This window comes from Acinonyx jubatus, chromosome E4, assembly GCF_027475565.1.
Source record: "Acinonyx jubatus isolate Ajub_Pintada_27869175 chromosome E4, VMU_Ajub_asm_v1.0, whole genome shotgun sequence".
Lineage (NCBI taxonomy): Eukaryota > Metazoa > Chordata > Mammalia > Carnivora > Felidae > Acinonyx > Acinonyx jubatus.
The window spans coordinates 10225519-10251009 of record NC_069395.1 but is presented as its reverse complement, the minus strand read 5'-3'; the positions used below and the strand labels follow the sequence as shown (position 1 = coordinate 10251009).

Genomic DNA, 25491 nt, shown 5'->3' with positions numbered 1-25491 from the left:
CATACATGTGCATACTCTCTTTCTCTCAAAATAAATAAATAAACTTTAAAAAAGTAAAATAAACTTCATTTTGTTAAATTCACTACATTTTTTTCTAACCATTAACATGTCTGTCCTATAATATTTTCTTTCCACTCTGAGGGTTCCAACTATTCAGGCCATATTCCATCAATGTATGGACTTAGGTCAGGATAAAAGACATCATAGGACAGGCAAGACTTTACATGGAGTCCTGAGATCTCCCTGCAAGGACACATTATTCACCATTTCTTTAACAGTTCCCTTCAGTTACATCAGACTTTCATTCATTTATTAATGTGTGCCTACCATTGAAGATTCAATGCATGAGTCAAGTAAGACATGGCCCTAGGTCATAAAGAGCTTATAGACTACTGAGAAAGACAGTCACAAAAACCCATAATTGCTGTAATGACAAGTACAGTAAAGGAGGGACACTCATGGCTATGATGGCCCATCAATTTCAAGAGTCCAATCAAGAGATGATGATTATTTGGTATAAGGCAGAGATGATAGAGAGAAAGAAAAGTAAATAGACTTGAGAAATTTTAGAAAATCAAAAAGTCTTACTGGTAAATTGGGTATAGAAAATATAGGAAAATGTTGCCTAGGATGACTTATAGAGTTTTGGTTTGCACACGGTCCATAGATATAACCTCAAAGGTCCCACAGCTGCGTGTGTGTGTGTGTGTGTGTGTGTGTGTGTGTGTGTGTGTGTGTGTTCATTCCCATGCCAAATAAATTATTTTAAGCATATTCTCAATAGTCTCTGAGACCACTCTTCAAATTAAACAATTCCACACTCTAGAGCCCATGTCTGTGCTTGCATTCGGGATCCTGCTAGCACCAAAGTTCACCTGGGGTAGTAATGTTTAATCATTAGTGGATTGACTAATAAATTCATAGCCATGAGATTGGTGGATCTTCTTGTCAAACTAACTTGCTTTAAGTGTAACATCAAAAATTAAATTCTTTCACCAGTTATACAGATCTTCAGTCAGTTATAAACCAGGGATTTTTTCAATAGTTATAAAGATGAGATTTTGAAGAATGAAAATATTTTTATTTCTTAGTTATTAAGGCTTTGAGTTGTCATTATAAAGTACTTTTTTAATTGTCACAAGCTAATAAGAAAAATCCAGAGGGAACCTGAAAAAAATAAAAAGTTGGTCGCAGGCCAAGGAAAGGACAAATAAGAGGTCACATCAGTCTGTGGAAATGAAGGTCATATATTTGTTTGAATATTAAAAGTGGATGGAGCTTTACTGACCTAATGCGTAATTCAGAAGAAATTTGGGAATAGCAATAAGGGCCATATTCACAGTCGTCAGAGTGACTTAACTACAGGAAAAAAAATAATATTAAAACAAGTTAGAGTTATAAAGATAATGTACTGGCACAAGTATAAACATAGATCAAAAGAACAGAATTGGGAGCTTAGAAATAAACTCATATTTATGGTCAATCGATGTTTAACGAGGATGTCAAGACAATTCAGTAGGAAAAGAATAGTCTTCTCAACTAGTAGTACGGAAACAACTGTATCTCTGCATTCAAAAGAATGAAGCTGGGTCGCTTCCTTATACCATCCACAAAAATAATTCAGTAGGAACCACACACCTAAATATTAGAACCAAAACTATAAAACTCTTGCACATCCATACAGTGGAATACTATTCAGCAATAAAAAGGAATGAATGAAGGATGGATGGATGGATGGATCTTGAAAACATTATGCTAAATGGAAGAGGCCAGGCCCATAAGGTCACATATTGTATGATTCCTTTATGGGAAATGTCCAGAGTAGGCAAATCAGTAGAAGCAGAAAACAGATTCCTTATGTCCAAGGGAGAAGGAGAAGAAGAGGGATCATGGGACAGGAAATAAGAGAGAATGGAAGTGACTGCTAATGGATACAGGGTTTCTTTGGGGGATGATAAAAATATTTTTTAAATGAGGTGAAGTCGGGGCGCCTGGATGGCTCAGTCAGTTAAGCATCCGACTCTTGGTTTCAGTTCAGGTCATGATCTCGCCATTTTGTGAGTTCGAGCCCCACATCTGGCTCTGTGCTGGCAGTGTAGAGCCTGCTTTGGAATCTGTCTCCCTCTCTTTCTGCCCCTTCCCCACTCACGCTGTCTCTGTCTCTCTTAAAATAAATAAATAAACTTTAAAAAAAATGAGGTGAAGTTTGCACAACTCTGTGATTATACTAAAATGCATTCGATTATATACCTTAAATGGGTAGAATATATCACATGTGAATATTTATATAAAATGTACAGATTTTAACTCTGCAGTTCAGTGATATTTGACCGTTGTGTATACCCATGTAACTACTACCCCAAATAAAACAGAAAATTTCTGTTCCTCCAGAAATGTTCCTCAGGAAAGTACCCCTTTTATTTAATCTACCCTTCCCCCAAAAGGTAACCGCTATTCTGATTTCTGATTTCACCATAGCTCCTTGGTTTCACATGAATGGAATCGGACATTATGTATTTTGTGTGTGTGCCTGGCTTCTTTGGCTTAGCACAGTTTTGAGATTCATCCATGTAGTTATATCGGCCCATGGTTGTCTTTGTTTTTGTTTTTACTGTTGACTAGTCATCCAGTGTAGGAATATAACACAATTATTTTATCAATTCACCTACTAATGGGCATTTGAGTCATTGACTATTTGAGCTTAGTAGAAATAAAAATGCTATGAATATTTTGTTTTTGTTTTAAGATCTTTCTAGTACCAGAGATCACATGTAGCTCCCTCCCCTTGAATTGAGACAGCTACTGCCACTGCCTCATGAATTAGGGTTACGGAGGAGCGATGCAGTTTCAGGGCCCAGGGCTTAAGAGACCAGCAGGTTTCACGTCCTATGTCTTGGATGACTCACCTAAGGACCCCTGAGTCCAGCTAACCAGCTGGTGAGATGATATGGAGAGGCCCTAGACAACAGGAAAATGGAGAGAGCCAAATGACATCCAGCCTTCCAGCTGTCCCTGTGAAGGGACTCAACACGTGAGTAAGGCTACCCTGGACCATCCAGACTGTACCAGCTACCGGTTGAGTACCAGCAAGTGACTCAAGTCAATTCATGTAGAGCAGAAGAGTTGCTAAAATAAACTCTGCCTGAACTTGTGACTCATAAAATAGTGTCCCCACAGAAGCCCTGTCCACTCCGAACCTTAGAATGGGACCTTATTTGGAAATAGGGTCTCTTTGCAGGTGTTGTTCAGCTAAGGATTGAAATGTGGTTATACTGGCAGACCCTAAATCCAATGACAATTGCCCTTTTAAGAGACAGAAAGCGATACATAGAGAGAGAGAAACACAGAGGAGAAGACACTGTGAAGACAAAGACAGAGATTGGAGTGATGCGGCTACAAACCAAGGAACACGAAGAACTGCCAGGAGCCACCAGAAGCTAGAAAGAGACAAGGAGTATCTTCCCATGAGTCTTTGGATGGAGGATGGCCCTCCTGACATCTGCATTGCAAATGTCTAGCCGCTAGAAATGTGAAAGAAATGCTTCTTGTTTATGCCACCAAGTCTGGTAATTTGTTACGGCAGGCCCAGTAGACTAGGGGTTCTATTTTGTTTTATCAGCCTATGTGCAGCTCTTAAAAATGTGGCTGGTTTCACCCTCCATGGTGGGGTTGACTACTCCTCCATTTTTATTCCTAGAAGTAAAAGCACCTTGGGTTTCCTCTCCTGGGAAGGGCTTGTTCCTTTCTGGACTTTGGTTCATTTAGATTTCATTTTCAATTCCCTGATGGTTTTTTTTTTTTTTTCCAACAATTCTTTTTAAGCAGTCCAGGTTTCTCATGGTGTTAGAATAAGATCCACGTTCTCTTGCAACTTTCTAAACTGCTATCTGCAAGCCTGGATATAACTTTTTAATTAGCCATGCCTGCATTTTAACAAAAGCTATTACATAATAAGTTTATAGCTACTTTTTTGTTCTTCCCCTTTTGTAATATTACAGTAAGACTAATCTGAGTCAGCATTAGACTCTGAGAGAAGTCTTCTTTTAAATTCTCCTTCTGAAGGTGTCCTCAGGTCTAAAATGAGTCTCTTATAGACAGCAAATAGATGGGTCTTGGTTTTTCAACCATTCTGATATCCCATGTCTTTGATTGGAGCATTTAGTCCACTTACATTCAGTGTTATTATTGAAAAATGTGGGTTAGAGTCATTGTGTTTGTCACCTGTAGGTTTCATGCTTGTAGTGGTGTCTCTGGTACTTTGTGGTCCTTGCCACGTTTCACTCACAGAGTCCCCCTTAGGATTTCTTGTAGGGCTGGTTTAGTGGTGATGAATTCCTTCAGTTTTTGTTTGTTTGGGAAGGCCTTTATCTCTCCTTCTATTCTGAATGACAGGCTTGCTGGATAAAGGATTCTTGGCTGCATGTTTTTCCTGTTCATCAGAAGACCATGAGGGAGGGGAAGGGGGAAAAAAAAGTTACAGAAAGGGAGGGAGGCAGACCATAAGAGACTCTTAAATACTGAGAACAAACTGAGGGTTGATGGGGGTTGGGGGAGAGGGGAAAGTGGGTGATGGGCATTGAGGAGGGCACCTGTGGGGACGAGCACTGGGTGTTGTGTGGAAACCAATTTGACAATAAATTATATTTAATATAAAAAAAAAGTCTCCTTAAGTATGGGAAGCAGTGAATTAGGTCAGTAAGTTAATTATGAATTTACCCAGTTTTACGCAGTGGAGCCCACAATTCCCATCTCTACATTCCTTGTTCCTGACTGTGCTCCTCATCAAATGTTCCATCCTCCTGTTTCCCTGGCTCCGTCCCCTTTTCCAAACCAAGACAAATATAGGACAGACTCCTATCTGTCCAAAAATCAGACTTTCTAAAGCTGAAAATAAACATGTAAGTAAATGTGTGTCCTAATTTTCTATGATGTTAATGCTTCCTGTACTGGACTTGATCTCATTTCCTATTATAGTGGAGACTTCTGTGGAAACAAATCTCAGTCCCGTTAGGATTTAACTAAACGGAACTGAATCTGTAGTGTTAAATAGTGTTAGAATTGGGGGTGGGGGGGGTGGATAGCTGGTTATTTTTATAGAGAAAGGAAAATGTAAGCTACCCTTTCATTAGGAATTGAGCATCTTTTTTTCCAATTCCCTTCCAGGAAGTCCTGTCAACAAACTTGAAATGCACACTGCTTTGCAGATGGCGTCACACTTGTGGTTCACTCCCCAACCTCATCACTAAATGTAGTGAAACATTCCTTTGTCTCTACATCAGACACTAACTGAGGATCCAAGGCCTGGGAGAATATAAATATTTTCATATAAAAAAGAATTATAACCTGATTTTCTGTTCCTTCACCCAGATGTTTGCCTTGCTGGTATTTTTTATCAACTCCACTGCAGACTGATCTTCCAAACGATAAAAGCTACTGAGATGCTTTATTTTCTTTTTCCCATAATGGTATTTTTTTTAAATACCCAGAGCTGACGAAATATCAAGGCATATATCTTTCTAACTAGCTAACCCCAAGGTGACTATGATATCTTACCTCCCTCCTTCCCAGGGAGGTAAAACCAGGCAAGGAGGGCCCATGGCCCAAGCAGGCCAAGGTTTGGGCTTGGGTTTGAGTAGACAGATTAATGTCCTAAAAAGAAGGAGGTGGAAAAAAACAGTGAAGTCATACAAACCACATCCAAATAAAATGCTAAAGGTCAATCCTTGTGTGTCCAAGTACATTGTTAAGACTAAGGACAAGTTCAGGAAGTCAGGAGCCAGAGAGACAGAAGGATAGAGCAGTTGATATGGAGCAAAGCTGGGGCAAGGCCATCTGTCCCAGGACACCTACTGCGAGCAGAGCAGTGTCCTTGTCGGGCACGGATAACACATTGCATGGTGGCTTATATGGGCTGATCTGAGGAAGTGGGGTTCACTAAGGATGGGAGACGACCCCCCATTTCCACACTGGAAGCAGAGGGACCCTCACATTTCTTCAGTACTAAAAACGCTACATGTTTCATTGGCAGATTCCACTGGATTCAGTGGAATTGAAGGAACGCTTCACTTTTCTCTCAAATGGCAAGAATTTATGTCAAAGAATCCATCTGTTCACCTCCATCCCAACCTCCATTGTACACTTTTATTCTGACTACAGAATGAAACTTTTCCGTTTTAGTTCTCATGTGCCCAGTGTGCCCCACAACTGCCTCTCCCCGGCCTAGAGAAAGTCCTTTCCTTTCCTCCAAGGTAGTAGGACCTCTTACCACAGATTTCTGCCACCTTGCTCAAGACCCCATGCAGAGCACCTAGAATATGGTTGCATATATCTGGACAGATGTTAGGCCTCAGCATTATGGCTTCCATGCAAGCTGTAACACATTCCACTGTATTTCCCCTTGACCTGCCCTTCTCTTCATTCTGAAGACAAATATTTCTCATAATTACAGAAGGTGATGTCCAGATCTGGCCTTTCACCCTACTTACAAGCTAAGTTAACCTGTTACTGTTTCACACATGCTAGCAGAAGACATGAATTCACAGATCAGAGACAAAGGACATTATTACTCAGGGCTCAGCAAGCACATGAGTTTCATGTTTCATGTCAGTTCCCTCTGACTCCCTTCCTACAGGGGCAACTCAAAGCATCCCAGGTGGATCTGCATGCAGCCCATGTGGATGCTACACACATAATGGCTTTGTGTCGCATATGAGGAGCCCTGAGTTTGGGGAATCTACCTCCTCTACAGCAGGCCTGCCCTTTGTCCCAAAGCAAGTCATTACCTCATTCTTCCAGGTTGCTCATTTGCAAACATGACCCTGAGAATCGCCTAGGCAAAGAGTGGGTAGGGTCTTGCATTCTCGAAAAACCAAGCAAGAATAAATAGGGACACTCAGTGTCCTTGGAGGACTGCCTCTTTCAACAGTTGCTACCAAAGACCTTGGCATTATGGTTTAAACTATACAGTAATATTGAATTTCAGATGCAGGAAAGAAATGAGGATTTTTTGGTCTTTATGCACGTAAGCCACACAACTCCCAATGGAAAGGACTGAAATATTTATCATATATGGAGAAAATATATTTTAAAATTAATTTTAGACATAATTTTCTCATTTTATTTTTACTCATTCTTAACGTTTTTGATTCTTCACTTCCTCCCTCTTTGCAAGAAACCCTCTTAGATCTTTAGCTCACCAACTTACTTCAATAAGCAATCCTCTGGATTTATGCACAGCATCCTCATTCCATCTGAGATCAAGATGCTTTTATCTTTATCTCCTGAGGGAAAACCATTTCCTTTGGGGACCCACAACTTAGAGGAGAATCTGCAGTTTGCTTGTACATGCCCCAGCTGTCATCTCTAGATGTCTTTTCCATATTTGGCAGAAAGAAAGCCACATGGACCATCTCTATACTGAGGATTATTAGTAAGTTTATTTCTATGTCTTCCTTTATCCCTTCCTTTTGTCAGTCATGATAAGAACTACCATTTACTGAGTGCCATTCTGGGGTCAGGTAGTGTTCTGAGTCATTTACATGTATTGTTTCATTTAATCCTTACAACCCCACTCTGATATATTTAACACAGGTGCTATTAGTATACCCATTTTACAGATGGAAAAACTGAGTTACAGGGGCATGACGTACCTTGTCCAAGGCAGCCAGTAACTAAGTGGTAGAACCATATTCAAACATAGGCATTTTGGCCCCAAAACCCACACTCTTCTGCTCTATATTACATTGCCTCCCCAAATTATTCTAATCCCCCCACCTCCTGCCCACCCTCCTGCAATCAATAACTTATTTGAAGCAATACTTATCCAATTTCTACAAGCATCTGCCTCCAGTAATGGCTTATGCTTATTTAAAACTTTCTCAAAGGAAGCTGAAATAAATACAAGTTATATCAGAATACAACAATACAAAGAACGACGTAGAACATAGCCTTAAACTAGTAACACCACATAAGAAAAGAATTACTGTTTTGCTTGAGGTTCTTTAGATTGCAAAAAACAGAAACAGTGAGCTTAAATAAGTTTTTAAAATGGAGTTTGTTAAAGAATTCTTAGGTGTGTCAGAAAATTTGGGTGTCTCCAAGGCCCACAAGGAACAGGAGACAGGAGCTGGGAGCTGCCAGGAGCCCAGAGACCTCCCTCTAGTCCCTGCCTCCACTTGTCTCTACTCATCTTTTGTTAAGTGTCTACAAACAACACTTTCTGTTTCTCTGTAGCTACAGGGGTCTCATTCCACAGCTCAGAGCTCACATCATCCTGCTCATTCTGTTCAAAGGAGCACAGACTCACTACAGTCTCTTACAGCCGGTTCCAAATTCCCATGAGATAAAATCTGATGGCCCAATTTAGGTCACATGCCCAGATCACTTTCTATCAACTCTAGCCAGAGAATCCACTCTTTAAAAAAGGGGCATTTCTAGAGGAAGTTGGTTACCCTGGCCTGGGTAGACTTCCCAAGGTGTCTACAACATATGCCCTCAGCCAATCGTTTATTTATAGGACAAAAAAAAAAAAAAAAAATGCATCTATTAGGACTCAGAATCTGGAAATATGGTTTCCAAAGGGATTATTATGCCTATCTTCTCAGAACTTAGACATGCTGTGCAGATGACAGTGTGTTGCCATTAACCTTGTAATCAGTCTTAAAATTTGTTCTGCATATAAAATTTCTTCTCCTGAGAATAAACCTATTGTAGGCAGATCCTGTTATCATTCTCTCTTACATCTCCCCTGTGCAGTACTTAGGGATTTTTTTTGCACCAGATGAAATGCATGGGCAGAAGGATATACAGAAATGAAGACAGAGATGGGGAGGGGGAGGGGGGGAGGGTGGAGGTAGAAATGGAAAGCGGGAGGGAGAGAGAGAGTGAGAAGTAGTTCCTTGCATCTGTTTTGGTCTTCACATCCTCATAGACTAAAAAGCATTGGTCTTTGCTCCTTATCAACCATACGATCCTGCTAGGAGAGGCTTGGGTTCTCATATCCTACACAATATATATGTGGTACCCAAATGGACAGCCTATTGTCTTAAAGCATAGGAAAGGCTGCAGGGGCCCACTGAGCATAGAAGAGGTACTGACATCCAAAAGCATGTTAAAATCTAATCATATCCAAATTGCTTGGTTATAGAAATTTCACTTTTTAATTATATAACCAAGGCATGGACCCATCTTCCTTTTTAACAACGAACCTTTACAGATTGAGCTCCCTTCTCTTTTGACGCCTACATCCTTTCCTTTCCTTTCCTATCCTATCCTATCCTATCCTATCCTATCCTATCCTATCCTATCCTATCTACTTGCAACTGTACATGGTTTTGCAACTTGCTTTTCCCGTCAACAGTATCTCCTGGAGATTTATTTGTATTAGTGCCTATAGATAGGCCTCATTCTTTTCTACATTTTGAATAGTATTTCATAATTGGGATGTACCACAGTTTAATTAAGCATTCCCCTAATCAGTATTAGGTTCAGATGGCAGAGTTTTATCCTTAGTGGCAGATCAAAGTTTCTGTCGTTTAGAACTAGAGGTAAACAGAACCTGACACGCCTCCATGTCGAATTGTATGTATTTAACCTCTTTAAGAAGTGGACGAACCCATGATCCATGTATTAATTGACGTGAAGAGAACCATGGGACCAGAAAGTGGGCCTTGTTGGTGCTCCAGCCACGAGCCCTCAGACATACTTGCCATCTGTGTGCACCCCAGCTCCCGATATGATCTCACCTTCAACCAACTATCCACGTCTCTTTTCCAGAGTACTGCCCTCAGGCTGCAGCAACCTGCTTTGCCTTTGTGCAGAAAGCCGGATGTGTCTAGAAGCTGAGATTCCTCGGGTATGGCCCTCAACCAACGTTTGAGGGATGGCGGTATACATGCTTTCACCCGCTTAGCCCTGATGCAGATAGCTCTGAAGCGTGACTTACACTGTTTCCAGAACTCCCCCCGCAGGACTAAGATGTGGTTATCTTCTACACAACTTGGCTTGATACCTTACCCATGTTTGGCCACTCTTTTTTTCTTCCAAGTTTCACTTCCTCACTCCCTACCAGACTTTGTTCTCAATACATCACATTCACATAAATCCTCAGTTTAGGGCGTGCTTTTGGAAAATGAAAGAACTCAGTTCAGAAACGGTCCCTATAAAGCAGACTCCCAGAATAAGATTCTAAAACTGGACCAGTCACCAACCAGATGCCAACAGCGAACCCACCGTTGGTGGGAAGAAGAGTGCAGGTACCCACCGGCATCCTGCACCAATGGCTGAGTCTTACTGGTGGTGAAGGTGGATAGGATACACACGTGGAAGGGGACACACCAGCATGCACAGTACACATATTAGCTGGGAGATATAGAGGACTTGGTAATGAAAAAGAACGTGGAGTTGGCCGTTGCTACTCACTCAGTGTGGACTGGAAGAGAATAGTAAGCTCAAGGAAGCCAATTGCTAACTCAGAAAAGTATATGAGTTAGAAAGCCTCCGTAGCAGTATTTAAAGAAACCGGTAGCTAAATAATGGACTGTGCTGAAATCAGGCCCAGGACTTGTTAGAGAGAGTAGCAGAGTTACAAAGACAGAAAAGTCTGAAGATATTTCAGTGAGTAAAATCACTGCTCTTACCGGAGGCATTCCCGTCCTGGACGTCATTGACACAAGCACCGAAGTGACTCTGAGATGCAATGAACATAGCCACTATACAAAGTCAACCACCTCCTTTTTGGCATTGACTTAGAGAGCCCCCTTACTATTACTGCTGTCAACCTCATATTCTTACTGTCACCCTCTTAACAGCATTGTTCTTATAGATGTCCCAGACCACATCAGGTAAGCCTAAAGTGGACATATTTCTGTTCAGAGCTATTTGGAACTGCCTTGTTGCCTGAAAGATGCCCCTAATTCACGTGACAACTGGTGATCCACCTTACCCATCGTGGGGGGAATATTCAACTCTCTCTCTCCTTAGTATTACTGATGGATTTCTACAGAGTCATACATAGTCTCTCCTTCAACATCCTCTTTATCACCAGAAGTGCCCCCGAGTACGTTTGCTTATTCATTCAACAAGTATTTATTGAGTGTCTATTGCACATCAGGCGCTATGCTAAATCCTTGCAGAGACAGTATGGGCAGACTTGGTCATACTTTACATAAACATAAGTCCAAGACATATATAAGTCTTGGAACAAGACCTACATTAAACAAATAATTATATAAATAAGTATACATGTAAATATAATCACTGCTTTGACAGATGCTACAAAGGAGAATTCCAAGGTGCAGTGAGAGCGTACAACTGTAGGACTTACCATCCCTACCGTCTTCCGGGGACTCGGAGGAGGCTTGCTTGAAGAAGGGGTATTTACACTATAATCCAGAAGATGGAAAAGATTAAGCCTAGCGGGATAGGGGAAGGAGAGATATAGGCATAAGAGCATTCAAAGTAAGCAAACCCTGTGAAGGTCCTGGGGCAGAAAGGAGAGACAGAAAACCAGGGAGGATGCAGTATAAATGACCAAGGGTAAGAGTAGTAGGACATGAGGCCAGGGAGGGGCAAGGCCAAATGATCCTGTTTTTTGTTGTGATCTTCTTCAACTAGATCTGCCTACATATGGAAGACCATGCGATTAGAGCCAATAGAGAACACAAATAAAGATTTTTGTTTGGAAATTCTTCCATGAAATGCATAGAACAGAGAGCAATAGGAGAAATTCACAGGACATTTCCAACGTCTTCGAAATGCCTTCATCTTGTATCCAGTGTAGGTGGGATCATCTGGCTTTTTTTTTTTTTTCAGTCTTTCAGGCAAGACAAGTTGTAACATCACTCAAAGCACCAAGGCCAGACATATCACAGCTAGAAGAGCTAATGTGGACATTCAGGCAACAAGAAAATGAAAGAATATCTCCCTACTTAGAGTGTTCTCTTACTGCTTGCAGACTTACCCAAAATATAGCCGATTTGATTTATGTCTACAGACATTTTTGTTAAATAATAGTGAGGCTTCAGATTAGACTCATTACTTATGGTCCTCGAACTTGATGACAGCATAAAAACCAGGAGGAAGCTTCTGCTAGGAGAAATCCAGATGAAATACCTAAAAGGAAAATCTTCTGAAAATTACGGTCTTGAGTGGGAACTATTAGAAATAAAACACTTCTGGGGCGCCAGGGCGGCTCAGTCGGTTAAGCATCCGACCTTGGCTCAGGTCATGATCTCACAGTCAGCAAGCTCAAGCGGTACATCGGGCTCTGTGCTGACAGCTCGGAGCCTGGAGCCTGCTTTGGATTCTGTGTCTCCCTCCCTCTCTCTGCCCCTCCCCTGCTCGCTCGCTCGCTCTCTCTCTCTCTCTCTCTCTCTCTCTCTCTCAAAATAAATAAACACTTAAAAAATAAAAAATAAGAAAAGAAATAAAACACTTTAGAGAGATCACCAAAAATAAAGAGCACAGTGTGTGCAGCTGTGACTTTGGAGCCAAAGTGACGTTAATAAGCACGTGGAGACCAAGGTGCTCTGCTGACTCACCAGTCCCCTCATGCTGTTCACGTGAGACCACGAGAGACTCCCGTGAGCTGCTCCCTGCTGACTCGGGCTTCACCCCATGATTCCTGGGCCATCCCTCTCCTTGCCTTTCTGGAGTCAGAACATTCTTCCCCAGAGGAAGAATGTCACCCACAGGGTAACAGCAAATTTGTGAGGTCCCTGGACAAACAGTATAGAGACGTTCAGCCCTTCTTTGTTCTTTTCCAGACACAGCCCTGAAGTCGGGGGCGGGGGGGAGAAAGAGAGTTCCGAGTGAGTTTTACTTTCCTCCTTTGATGTCCACTGATGGCACCACATCCAGCAAGGGAGGTGGAACCAGCTTCCTTCTTCTCTAATTAGAAACCGATGCCAGCGAGGGACCCACAACTCTGACGTTCGCTTTTTGCTGAATTTACAAGTGGTGACTGCCCACAACCGTGTCCTGTTAACACGGTGAGGTCGTCGATGAGAAGGGGCAAGGTTGTCCCCAGTGAAAAATTCCTCTCATTGTATAGTTAGTAAAGATAGTGCTGAGATGATCCCTTTCTCAGGAGACCTCCTAAAATTGCAAGCCTGGGATAGCAGATAAACACTGTAAACAGCAGGCAGGGGCCCAGAACATCCCGACTCACTTCCTTAAGTCGGTAGTTTTTCCAGACCAGAACTCAGGAGCAGGAGCTGCGGCGAGATTAGCCCATGGCTTCCAGGCCTGGAGAAAAGGGGGAAACTGCCGCAGACCTGTGCTCGCAGATAGGCTTGGCCCAAAACGCAGGGCGGATAAGGAGGAGTCCTGTGATTTTTAACTTGAGAGCGAACGACCCTACGAATCCGACTGGGACTGAACAGGAACTAAGTATAACAGGTTTGGGTTTGATTTTTTTTCATATGCAAAGAACTGTTCCCCCCCCCCCCCGCCCCGACACCGAGCTAATTTTCAAAAGGATGCATACTCACTGTGGAGCGTTTAAATAACGCAAAATCTGAAGAAGACAATAAAATCACCCAGAGATCTACCACCCTGTGATAACCACACTCAGTTTGGGGAGAGGAGGGGACATCTTTTCAGACATCTTGCCTCGTGGTTTTAGCCATGCACACCCACATACACACCCTCATACCTGCACCTACATACCTACACGTGCAGACAAGCACACACATACACAACACACCTAAGTGCACATATGCACACACATGTTCACGCACACAAACACACACTTCACTTATAAGTGGGCTTATAGTCAGCATGCCATCTTCTAACCTATTTGATCAATATTGTGTGTATGTGTACATTGAGCCCTTAAATCACAAACATGGGCAGGCATGTACTATACTATATTTAGCCAATTCCTGAACAACGGTAAAGCCAGTTTGGTTATATATATATATATATATATATATATATATATATATATATATAGTTTATCCATTTATTTTTTTTTTTGAGAGAGAGAGCGCACACAAGTGGGGGAGAGGCAGAGAGAGAGAGGGAAACACAGAATCCGAAGCAGGCTCTAGGCTCCGAGCTGTCAGCACAGAGCCAATGCGGGGCTCGAACTCACGAGCCGAGCTGTGAGATCGTGACCTGGGCCAAAGTCAGATGCTTAACCGACTGAGCCACCCAGGCGCCCCTTTTATATATTTTAAACATTCTTCTTACATACCATGTTTATACATTTATCCGAATATCTTCTTAGGAAAATTCCTAATAGCGAAATTCCTGGATGAAAGGATTTTGTAAAATCTTGGTATCTAGGGACATTTAAGATGTCACATCTTATGTCAATAGTGCTGAGGTAGAGAAACCCTGTGTAGATAACGTATTCTCTGTTTTTCGGTTCCATTTATCAGTTTCCCTGAGTTTCAGGGAGAGAAGGCGTAAATCTGCAAACATCTTCTACCTCTCGCATTTTCTAAATAAGTGCCTTGCTTTATCATTTCACCCTGCAATGCCTCTCCCACTCTCTGCCGGCTCCTGACTCAGGACCCACAGTCCTCCAGGGCTTCAGAGTTCCGACCTGCCCCTCCACCTGCTTTTCCAAAGTGTGGCCATCCACGAACCCAAACAGCGTTGACAGTAGGCGAGCCTGATTACATGTTTTTTCCTCCTCTGTCCTCTTGTTGGAAATTAACCCATAGAATCAGCAGAACCTGAAGACCTGCTCCTTTTCCTCTGGGAGGTGATTCGTATCCCCTTCTGACTGTTTTATTTTTTTTAATTTTTTAATGTTGATTTATTTGTTTTTGAGAGACAGAGAGAGACAGAGCATGAGTGAGGGAGGAGAGGAGAGAGAGAGAGAGACACAGGATCTGAAGCAGGCTCCAGGCTCTGAGCTGTCAGCACAGAGCCTGACACGGGGCTTGAACCCACGAACCGTGAGATCATGACCTGAGCTGAAGTGAGATGTTTAACTGACTGAGCCACCCAGGCACCCCTGATCATTTTAATATGCAGTCCCCTTTCTCAGCACAAATCACTCAGTGTTGATGATAAACCCTTTGGCCTGGAGAGAAAAAGAGTGTTTTCTTTGGGAGGAGAATAGCTCTTCTGTAAATGAGGGTTCCAACATCCCACATGCTGCCCTACTCCCTCCCCACACTTTAGATTTACACCAACAGGATATTAGGCATTCAGAAGCATTCAAGCGGGTTCGTGGGACATGCCTCATTGGTTAGATGACTACCTGAGGGGAATCCATATTTTATCTAGACTTGGACCCATTCCAACCCTTCCTTGGGGTCTACCACCTCAGTAAGCACCTAGTGAGTGTTACCAGCTGACCGGAAATGGAGTCCCTCAGAAGAGGAAAGCAATGAGCCACGAGTGAAAATTCTGAGGTAAACAAAGATGGCTCCTATGATAACAGAGTCTCTGTGATGCTTCCCTGCTGCATTGGGGTGACATTCAGGAACCACTAACAGAGTCTATATTTTTTAGAAAGTAAGTTTACTGCAAAACTAAATCGGCCTCACAGCCTACACGTGTGTACACGCAGGCGCACACCCCAAACCTTCCCCTGTGGAAAAGCAGCCATGTTTGACTTAGTTCTTTGTCCACCAAAATGATTCATCCACAGCAGATAAAGGAAACAGCCAAGTTCTATCCATTCACAGGACCAGAAACACCTTCTCTCTGCTTGTGCCTCGAGATAAAAACCAGTGCTTGTGAAGCAAAGCTAAGGACAGCCCTACAGAGCAGCGAAAGCTGGCTGGCCCTGACATTCTGGGGAAATGCTGGAACTCGTTGCAATTGAAAGCTTTGTCCACGTCGGGAGGGGAAACGCCTCTTGAGAAAAATAACAGCCACAAAGATCTCTGTGCCTTAACGCAGACTCAGATGGGGTCTTCAGGATGATAAAAGTATACATCTGGAGCCCCTGCAAAACCTAGCCCAGTGATCTGCAACTGGCTCTTAATAAATTATAATCGAACGGATCGCTCACATCGGAAAGCACTGTGTGTCTGCCGTCTCCCAGATCCTTGCTATTCAACATGTGGTCCAGCAGCAACATCCTGGAGCTTGTTAGAAATGCAGACTCAGGCTCCTCCCTGAACCCACCTCCCGAATCTAAATGTTAACAAGATCCCAGGTGATTCATATGCTCGTAAAAATGTGATAAGCACGGCTGTAGACAAGTCTCCCAACAAAATGTAGGAATTCTGCCTGCAAGATGGCTGAAGGCCTATCCAATCAATCCACGGACAAAACACCGCCAACAGGGTGGCCCCAGCATTATCCGAACACTAAAACATTGGTACAATACAGCATCGGCAGGATGATAGTTTGGCAATATTTTCTCTAGAAGGCACTGAGCACACCACAGAGGGACAAATGAGAGAGAAAATTGGGGCCTTGACAGGAGTAGTTTCAAAAGGAGCCCTGGAAGTCCAGAAGTACGGCAAGGATTATTCCTTCAGCTTCTGCAGACCTTTCCGAGGTACTTCTCCCAAGAAGTGGGCAGGCAGACCTGAACGAAGATGTTAAATCAGAGATAACGGGAAATAGCCAGCAGTGCATTGGAGTGAAGCGAAAACAGGGGAAGGCACGAGGCAGAGGTCCGTCCCTGGCAATGACTCTGGTAACTAATCTCTGGGCTGCCAGAGGCAATCTTCACCAGCAGTCGGGAGCCAGTGAAGGAATGGCCTCTGTCGCCATTGTGACCCAAGAGCCTCAGGTGTAATTGCCTGTGGAGATTTAGTCTTAAGGTGAAAGAAAGGACACCCCGGAGGGAGTAAATCTGTGTCCTCTGGCTTCTGTCTGCGTTCAGCAGTGACTGGAACACAGGAGATGAGGGGAGGGCTGAGATGAGACATCAGGTGTCTCCTCCCTCCCCCCACCACACCACCTCTGCTCCTGCTCAGGCAGGATTCTAGCCCTTTATGATGGTGGCTCTCAGCTGGAGACTGAACTGCCCCCTGGGGGACACTTGGCAAGTGCAGAGACATTTTGGGTTGTCATGACTAGGTAGGTGGGTGGGTGAACACTACCGGCATGTTGTGAGCAACAGACCTGGTTACTCGACACCAGGTTACGGCTCTTTGCTGCCCAGTACCGTACAAAGCATGGGATAGCGCCCATAATACACACTGGATCTGACCCCAAACAACAACAGCAGTGCTGAGACGGAGACACCCCTCTCCGATGATGGAGGCACTTCCTTCAAGGCCATCTTCAGGCGACAGATTCCGGGCTGTTGCTCCTCCTGTGTGCCTCCACTCACCCTGTGAGTTCCTTTAACCTGCCCTGCCTCTGAAATGAGCACCAGTATGAAACTCCCCTCAAATATCCCAGCCAAGTGAACTTTTCGATTGCTTCCCACACCCTGAGTGTTGAGAGTTGAGCTTAGCTACTCCGTGCTGTCGCATCCATTCTGTTCGGCCAAGCGGCCTGCAGGGACCTGAAACCGACACCAGCCCCTCCATACAAGGCAAGCTCTAGACAGTAGCCACGGTGTTCCAAGCCCTAGAGAGCAGCCACAGCATTACAAGCAAATATAAGTTCCTGACATGGGTGCCGGGGTGGCTCAGTGGTTAAACAGCTGCCTTTGGCTCAGGTCATGATCTCACAGTTCCTGAGTTCAAGCCCCACATCAGGTGAGCTCGAGCCCCATTTGGAGGAGCTCCACTTCTCTCTCTCTGGCCCCCCACCTCTCTCTTGCCCCTCTCTCACTTGCACCCCCCTCTCTCTCTCAAAAAGAGTTCCTGACATGACTCCCCAACAGCCCTTGCATCAACAGTGCCCCTGCCTCCCAGAGCCTTGTCCTTGTGCGCCCCTCAGTTAAGACCCTGTGGAACTTACCAAAACCCTGCTTTTTTTGTTTTAAACTGACGAATCCAGTCCTAACCTGGGAACCCCAAAGCACTCCAGCCACAGACCCTAATAAAGGCATGTTCCCCAGCCTCCGCTCCTCTCTCAACCTGCACCCTGCCCTGACCTCCCCGCGTGGCCCTCAAGGCATTCCTTGTGGTCCCTTGTTGAACCACAGCTTGCCACCTGACACCCCAGAGTTCTGCTTAACAAATGTCAATTTAACAAGGTCAGAACACCCTGACTGCTACAAAGAGCAGTGATGAGAAAAATAACACAAAGGTTTGTCCTGGGGCAGAAATTCCTCATTGATGAGAGGGCCAAAGCTGAAGAAGAGAAGAGAGAGGAAGGCCTGGAGGGAGGTGGAGCTCGTTACAAGACTATCAGGCTTGATTTCTAATTTTACTGGCCACCTTCCCCCCCCCCCCCCCCCCGTGAGAGCTCAAACTGCACAAATGTGTAATGCAGGAGACTTGATTATCAAGGGGTTATGAATGTATATCCAGAGGCTAGCAATGCGTGGAGTATGAAAGATGCTCAATAAATTAAATGAATGAATCAATGAATGACTGGATAAAAGGATAAATGAATAAGCATGGCCTAGTGGTTGGAGAGGCTTCTGGAAGAGGTAAGAAGTCAAAAGACACAACACAATTTTTAAAAAACCTTGGGGTGGGGGCACCTGGGTGACTCAGTCGGTTAAGTGACTGACTCTTGATTTCAGCTCAGGTCATGATCTCACAGTTAGTCATTTTGAGCCCCAAGTCAGGCTCTGTACTGACAGTGTAGAGCCTACTTGAGATTCTCTCTCTCTCTCTCTCTCTCTCTGCCCCTGCCCTGCTCATGCTCACTCTCTCTTAAAATCAACATTAAAAAAAAAAAAAAAGACACAGCACAAACTCTGGATATGAGCCCACTGTGGAGTGAGTCCAACGAACGCACTGAAGAAGAAAATCCTTCCAGAGGAGTGAGGGGAGGTTATGCTGGGTAGGAAGGCAGGACCAGATACTGGAAGGCCTTGGAAGCCAGAGTGCATTGACTTGTATGCTATAGATAACAGGAAGTCACTATAGATTACAGAAGAGGGTAGTGGTGTTTTTCAAAACTGTCTTGACAATGGAACCCAAATGGATGTCGCAGGCAGCAATCAGACCTCAAGAAGCTCGGTAGTAATTCAAGTACATTCCGTGGGCCTGGATTTAGGGTACTGGGAGTGGTAAAGCAAAGGCAAGTCTTAAAGAAAAGATTCATGGCAGGAACGATCTCCAATTAACATTAGTTAAAATCTGGAGCGCTTGGGTGGCTCAGCCAGTTGGGTGTCTGACTTCAGGCTCAGGTCATGATCTCGCAGCTTGTGGGTTCAAGCCCCGAGTCGGGCTCTGTGCTGACAGCTCAGAGCCTGGAGCCTGCTCGGGATTCCGTGTCTCCCTCTCTCCCTGCCCCTCCCCCACTTGTGCTTTGTCTCTCAAAAATGAATAATGTAAAAAAAACTTTTTTTAATTACAAAATATATTAATGAAACCCTCCACAGTGTTATAAACTGGTTCCTGGAATCGGCCATGGACAGAAAGCCAGCATCACTTGTCTGAGTTCTCACACGAGCAGCTTGAGCATTCGGACTCTAGGGTTATGTAATACGGCCAAGAAAAAGTTCTCCAGATAATCTTGGTAAAGAAAATAGCCACGGAGCCGGCATCTTGCCCCCTGTCTGTATTCACAGAGTCAGCTGCCGCCTCCGTCATCCTCCGCAGCTGTTCTACAGCATGTGACATCCTGAACGAGCCTCCACCGGAAGCCAGTGGGCGCCGGTGCCCATTTTAGGGCCTGCTGTGCGGCCGCCGAGCAGCCCATCCTCCCCGCGCGCGTGCGCAGTGGGTGTTTTCGCCAGCGTGCTCGCTCAGATGCTCCTCCGCCGACCCCTCCGAAGGAACTTCGGGATAATTAATTAAATCAGCGCTTTTCAGCCTTCCTGATTAGGTATTGAACCAGCCCCAGAAGGTTTTCCTCCTCCTGGAGAATCATCCCACTCAATGTTGATTTCGCTTTCTCCCAGTCTTCGGGCAGGAGAAAGTGAGGCCGGCAAGCCAGCAAGAGGATCATTCATAACTTTCGAGAACACAGTCAGGAAATTGCTGCTAAATGCATCTGCATTATTTATCCCTCATCCTTACTCTGCAATTCCGTGCCGCAGAGTCTGTTACCCACCACCACCCAATTCAAAAGAATCGCAGTGTCCCCGGTGAGCAGGATCCAGGGTCGTTTGTGCTGTGGTTCACCAGGGCCGCCTCCGGCTGGGGAGGACCGAGGCGAGGCATCACAGGGTCCTCTGGAGGGCTGAATGGTTTTTCGTTGGCGCAGGGTAGTTGGAAGCTGTTCTCCTGATGCCTGATGTTTTCCTCCTCCCTCAGACGAAGCCCTGACTTTTGCAGCCAGTCGGTCAGAAGCACAGTGACAACCGTGGGCTTGTGAGAGGAGCTGACGCTGTCCCCAGTAGGTCGTGTCAGAATCGAGTTACATTGCAGGACACCCGCTCAGTGTCAGCTGGGGATTGGAGAATTGTTTGGTGGTGCTCGAAGCATGCACGCACACGCACACACACACACACACACACACACACACACCCCAGGCCTGTGCTTTAAATGTAAAAGGTGTGAGAACATGTCTTTGTAAACGGTTTGTATGTTTAACGAAACTTGATTCACAGCATTTATAAACATGTATTCCTTGATTTACAAAAGCTGTTCTGAAACCAGAGAAAGCTTGTTTCCTGGGTGTGTAAGTTTGACCTTTCAAGCATTTGATGTATTTAAGAGAATCAGACAAATTTGCATTTTAATGTGCACAAAGATATTTAAAAGATATAAATTAATTAGGTTTGTAAGTGGAGTTAATCATTAGGGGAAATCAATCTGTTAAATTTACTAACTTATTAAACACTATTAATATACACAGAAAGGTAATTATTCTTACTCTTATATAAACATTTAATAAATTGAGATAGAATAACAAAGTTTAGAAGTTGAATTTAAAACCTTAAGAAAAAATAGGTTTTTAGATTTGTGACCTTAATAAAGTAAGTATTGATTTAAAAAATGCATAACTAAAGGGCGTCTGGATGGCTTAGTTGGTTAAGCGTCCAACCCTTGATTTCAGCTCAGATCATGCTCTCATGGTTCGTGAATTCGAGCCCTGCGCTGACAGTGTGGCACCTGCTTGAGATTCTCTGTCTCCCTCTCTCTATCCCTCCCCCTCTTCTTTCTCTCTAAAAATAAATAAACATTTAAAAAAATTTAAAAATGCATGACTATAAATAATCCTTTCTACACGCATACACACACACAGACTCATGCACACATGTGATCACTCCTTGGGTAACAACATTAAAGCAACTTTAATGGGGGTCCAGCAACTCTCATCTCATTAAGGCATGTTCCCCCCCCTGGCCCAGCTCCTTCTCCTGTAGCAAGCACATCAGACGTCCAGGTTGGGTAAGAAGTGTATTTCCTTAGGGGCAATGTCGCTGCCCCCTGCCCCCCTTGACCGTAAACCCCACAAGACGAGAAGCCACGTATGTTTTGCTCACGATTGTATATCCCCACCATTACCTCTCTAGCAGGGGACCCAACATTCGGAAGTCACTGAAAATATTAAATGAACGAATGAGAATGAGGGCGTGGTGGGTGAACAGCTTGCCTGGGCTCCTGCCCCCGCCCTACCCTATGTCACAGGTTTAATGTCTTGCCCTATGCCTCACTCTCCAGAAACTGAACCCCTACAACTTTAGACTTCTTACCAGATGCAACCCACATTCTTGCCTCATTCTCCAGCCCCAGTGTGTCATTTGGGGACCCCTACCTAAATTGGGAATCCAGTAACTGCTTTACGTACTCGGGACACAATTTTCCAGAGACAGAGACTTTGAGGCAGATGGACGGTTTGCTGATAAGATGCCATATGTTATAAAAATCAAACATTAACTGGCAAAGGAACTTTGAACACTAACTTCTCGGCCGGGAAGGGCATCCTGAAGCAGCAGACTGTCTGTTATGAGGAAACCTAGAAGGACTTCATGAGCATTTATATCAAGGGATGCCGGCAAAAAGATCTCCATAGCAATGCCTGGCTCCGGTTTTCCTGGTCCGAGATGTCCCTGCCTTCCTAAGTGGTAACAGTGGGGTTTTCCTAATGTCTGTCCCACGTCCATGTCTCGCCCCCTCTCCCCGCCCCCCTGGCCCCAGAGTCCCAGGCCCTCATCCTATCCTCAGGACACATCACAAATGGAGCGGACATTTCCAGCGTGATAGTCTCTTTTTTGCTTTCTATTTTCTTTGCTTCTCCTAAATTGCTGAACATTTTAGGGCCCAGGAGGGAAAGAAGAGAAATATCAGAAGGAGGGAAAGGTAAAAATGATGAAATTTCATTTCTCGCTTTTCATGCAGCCGAGAGAAATGTACCATGCATACCCTTTAGCCCTAACAAAAACAGAAGACTTTCTGTGTACCCCGCCTTCCCTCAGGATGCCCTTTTCTTTTGGGAGATTTAAGAAAATAGACACAAACACCAGTGCTGTACCCAAAGATGCCTCATATCTAGTGCTGCAGATTGTCAGCCTCGCTCAGCGGAATTAGATCTTTAATGCTGAAGTTTCTCTAAAAGCTATTAAACGTTAGAGGATTATATGCTGACTTGGGTGCTGCTTATGGTTAATCTGAATTTTAAGTCAAACTTTCTTTTATTTTATATTTTAGCAGTGTTTCGGTGACAAATCTGGTCAAAATAAATGGGAAACTTCTTTGCGGTAGATGGAACAAGGTCAGCTTCCCAGATAAAGCACCGTCTTTCGTTTCTTTTGTCACCAAAAGGACCAATCTCCTCAAAACCCCTTTGCTTGGGCTTTGCTAGAAACTGTATGTCTCCAAAACCCTGGAAGGCTTCTGGACAACTCACATCCTACTTGAAGTCTTTGGGCTTGTTCAGGTTTTCAAGGAACACTTGGGTCACCTCAACCAACACAGTGTTTTTGCTAAAGATGCAGGGAAGAAATGGACACTGGAAAGTTGTTCAGGACACGTCGGCAACTTTTATGTCCCAACAGAAGCCCCAATATCTATCTCTTCTTTGAGCTTCCTTTTTTAAGTTTATTTATTTTTGAGAGAGAGAAACAGAGACAGAAGGCGAGCAGCAGCGGGGCAGAGAGAGATAAAGACACACAATCTGAAGCAGGCTTCGGGCTCCGAGCTGACAGCACAGAGCCCAACATGGAGCTCAAACCCACGAACCACAAGATCGTGACCTGAGCCGCAGTCGGACGCTTAACCAACTGAGCCACCCAGGCGCCCCTTCCTTTGAGCTTCTTTTCCTTTCACACCTTTTGCTTCTCTTGAGTCTCTACACTGCCAGCTCCTCGTTCTTCCTGTTTTACGGCGAAATGTTCCCCACCCTCTCTGTGCTCCCCATATGCGCTGCCTGTCTCTTAGGTCTCTTAGTCACTGTCCAATATGAAACACCCTCACTGTGCCAAATTCTCCCCGGGAGTCACCCAGGCATCCCTTGAGTAAGGCACCGATGCATGGAGTCCACGCACAAGGGGATACATGGCACAAATCATCTGCAGCGACTTCTCTCTGAGGAGGGTGGTGGGCACGACAGCTCCTCAGCACATCTGAGCCAGTACAATTGGGTTTTTATAGACATATGGTTCCAATTTATTTTTATGGCAACAAAATTAAAGCTAAAGAAGGGTCACATATTATTACATTAGCATCTTCCCGCATATAACCTTGTACTGCAGACTTATGGGAAATACAATAAGGCAGCCTCTCTGTCTTCATTGAAGCCACTGAGAGAATATCAAGCAGGACAGGGGTGCCTGGGTGGCTCATACAGTTGAGCCTCTGACTTCTGCTCAGGTCATGATCTCGCATTCCATGGGTTCGAGCCCCGTGTTGGGCTGACAGCTCAGGGCCTGGAGCCTGCTTCAGATTCTGTGTCTCCCTCTCTCTGCCCCTCCCCCACTCATTCTCATTCTCTCTCTCTCTCTCTCTCTCTCTCTCAAGAATAAATAAACATTAAAAAAAAAAAAAAAAGAATATCAAGCAGGACAGAGTCCTCAGGCACATCATGTTCACAACTAGCCTGGTCACAAAACAACATTCTTACAGTGCAGCACAGTGTTTCAGCCACTTAGGACTTTATTTGGCTTTGTGATCCTATTTCTCAAACTTAGAAATGAAAAGCACTATATCAAAAGCCTAGCTGGCATTAAGCTACCTTGTGGCTTTGGAAAGTTCGGCTTTCCTATTTTCTCGTTATCCATAAAGCGTGTCATTATTCCCCAGGCCTCAGTCTCGGAAAGTGAGCTGGAATACCATTACTGGTACTATCCGGTCTGTTCCATTACTCCAGCTGAGCAACTCCTGGCTGAGCTCAGTTTAGAGTGAATCCACTGCTCAAGATAGTTTTTCCTCTCCGTTCAAGGGCTGTTCAGCAGAAAATTGAATTGAAGAAAGCACCGATGAGCATTGCCTGGTCTATCGGTCCAGTGACCCCATCCCAAAAGGAAGCGAGGTTAGCATGACAGGTTCTCAGTGGATCAGTGTCAACCCTTCTTCAAAGGGTTCAAACCACTCATCCAACGTATGACTCCAGCAACTGCAAGGGCGTCAAACTTAGGGGTTTGCTTTTTTCCAACGACCACCCTGTCCTGCTCTTAAGAAAGGCTTTTCATTAATTGAGTTGTAAGTCATTTCCAAGCTTCAGATCCTGTTAAAGGTCCACAAAGTCTTTGCTACTGATACCAAAAATAACAAAAACAAAAACCTCAGAAAAAGACGAGGGTGGTAGAACTCCCATTGAGAAAGGCCCAAATGAGATAGGAGGTTTTTGCTAACTGGTGCGCCCCCCCCTACTCCGCTTGCAAAATCCAAATGGCATCAGCCTTAGATGCCACTTTCTGATGTGACCTGAAGGACAACATCTCTCAGACAGGACGTCACTTCCCCCGGAGATCTCAACTTCCTGTTTTCTCCTTGAAAACCTCCTGCAAAGAATCCCATACCACACAAAGTAGTAAGCTCCTTAGTCTCTGATTAACCATGCAATCAATCAGTATTTCTTGAGCCTATGCCATGGGCCAGGATCTGACCCAGGTACTAGGGTAAAACAGTGAGCAAAACACACAGAGACCTTACTCTCTTGGAACTTACCTTCTAGCGTCTTCATCGTATGCACCTTACAGCATGCATTTGGATTCCTATCTTTAGGCCTTTGTTCATACAGTCCCAGCTGCTTGGAATCCCATCCCTCATCATTCCCACTTATTTCTTTTTTTTTTTTTTTTTTTTAATCTGAGAGAGAGAGAGAAAGAGTATACACGCAAGCAGGGAAGAGGAGCACAGGGAGAAAGAGAGAATCCCAAGCAGGCTCCATGCTCAGTGCAGAGCTCAATGCTGGACTCCAACTCACGACCTTGGGATCATGACACTCAACCAACTTAGCCACCCAGGCGCCCCCCCCCCCCGACCACTAAACTAATTTCTAACAACTTCAAAGCCCAGCTCAACTCATATCCCCTCCATGACTCTTCCCCAGATTGCCCTGGCTGAAGACTTCTTCAACTTTCAACCAAACACACCCCTTGATCAATGATTT

At 44.3% G+C, this 25491-nt stretch overlaps 1 long non-coding RNA gene across 1 annotated transcript in view; it reads right to left on the bottom strand.

The window, feature by feature from the left end:
• The window catches only part of LOC128312967 (uncharacterized), a 315318-nt gene that overhangs the window by 175971 nt on the left and 113856 nt on the right, over positions 1-25491 (bottom strand). The gene's annotated exons all lie outside the window — the stretch shown is intronic.